Source organism: Manacus candei, unplaced genomic scaffold, assembly GCF_025592945.1.
Source record: "Manacus candei isolate 608988 ecotype Guabito, Panama unplaced genomic scaffold, ASM2559294v1 h1tg000307l, whole genome shotgun sequence".
In the NCBI taxonomy this organism is placed as follows: Eukaryota; Metazoa; Chordata; class Aves; order Passeriformes; family Pipridae; genus Manacus; species Manacus candei.
This window is the reverse complement of record NW_026138355.1, coordinates 115252-117131: the sequence shown is the minus strand read 5'-3', so window position 1 is coordinate 117131 and position 1880 is coordinate 115252.

The window sequence follows — 1880 nt, the reverse complement described above, 5'->3', positions numbered from 1 at the left end:
TCTTCCAGTTCCCTGGTCTGGAGAGTTCACCACGCCTTCTTTTGTGGGAAAAAGAACAGGCCATGAATGCTGGGTACTTGATTTTAAGGCCTTTTGCCTGCACATAAGGCACAGCAATGGGAAGGACGCAGCGTGAGGCTGAGAGGTTTCTGTCATGGTTTGTGGGCTTGGGTGAGATTGGGCCATAATTACAGGACACCTGTAAAATCTGGGCTTTGGGAAAGGTTGGGGAGGGTTGGGAAAGGTGTTCAAAGGGTGGTTTTGCCTTAGGTGTGAAACATGGGAGTGGGTCTGTCTTCCCAATTCCCAAGAGAAGAGATCCCAGAAAGCTCCCCTGCAGGTTGTGTTTTAAGGAACAGGAGAAGAGACCGAGGGTAAGGGGTTTCTTTCCTGGAGGGAAGGGCTGTCGTTCACTTGCAGGAGCCCTGCACTGAAATTGCCAGTCTGACTGCCCAAACTGAACACAGCTGAAGATTCCTGCCAGACAAAAGGTGGCAGGACAGAAAGCTCTTGCTGCCCATGGAGTGCCCAGGGTGGCCCCCCAACTGCATGTGAAACCCAAAGGTTCCAGGCTTTGTTTCCTGGGGGAAAGGCCGTGACATCCCAAAGAGTCCCGTGGCAGACAGGTGGGGCTGCACTGTGGGGGTGTGAGGTGTTGGTTCTTTGGTTTCCAGGGGCTATTCCAGAATGGAGAGGACAGGCTGTGACATCACAAAGGAGCCCTTGGCACACGGGTGGGGTTGAACTGTCACATGGTGGGGGCTTGGTTCTTTGGTTTCCAGAGGCTATCCTGGAATGGAGAGGATAGACCAGAATGGACAGGACAACAAAAGGGCCCAAAGCACATGGGTTGGTCTGCACTATGGTGTGGGGTGTTGGTTCTTTGGTTGCCAGGGCCTATTCTGGAATGGAGAGGACAGGCTGTGACAAGAAGTGCCTGTCAGAACTGCAAAGGCGGACGCACAAGAATCTTCTGTGGGCATATTCTCTGCTCTGCCCTGCAGACCTTTGTGTTGGGGTCAAAACTCAACCTCTCTGCTTCCCTCTCCTAAGGGACTTGTTCTTAGACATCCCTTTCCCCTACGCTCCTTTCAAAAGCCCTCCTGGCAATTCCCAAGCCTGTACCCAGCTCTCATCCCCTGTCTGTCCTCTTCCCAATCCCCTGGTCAATCCCAACATCCCAGGACAGGGATCCCAGTTGCTTGGCTGCACTCCCACCTAGTTCCATATGCTGGGCCATGATATCCCAGCACTGGAGCAGCCAGGTCAGCAGGGGCTCTCCCAGCTGGAGGCTGAAATCTTTTCACATCTCTCACAGCTCAGCCGGGGATGGGGATCTGGTGATTATCTCTGGCCCTGCCTCTTGCTCCTGTTCTGAGGGCTCTGCTTCCCCTTCATCCCTCACTAACTGAGCTGATTTGGTCTTGGATTTCTTCTGTAGAGGGGTAGCTGCTACTGGCACAGGTTGTTCCTCTGCAGTTTGAGTGGCCACAGCACCTCTTGGTCTCCTTTCCTCCTCCTCCCCCTGAGGACACTGGGTCTTAGTTTAACAAGATTACAACTTAGAAATTAAGAGACTTCAGGTGGAAGTGCGGAAAAGGAAAAGAAGCACCTTTTTATTAACAAAATATGAATAAACAACAAATGGTGCAACCAAAAACTTTCAGAAGAAACAAAACAAATTCCCAAATCCCCAGGTGGGGGGGAGAAACTGTCCCGGCAGTTCAAAGCTCTCTCAGCCCCGTGTGCTCGCAGCCAGCAGTGAAGGAGTCCCTTTTCCCAGGGCAGTCCCCAAAGCAGAACACCTCGCTCCCAGATGGGTCGGGCTCTCTCTCTCTCTCTCGGTCGTTCTCCACGAGGTGTCCCGTGGGGAAGAAACT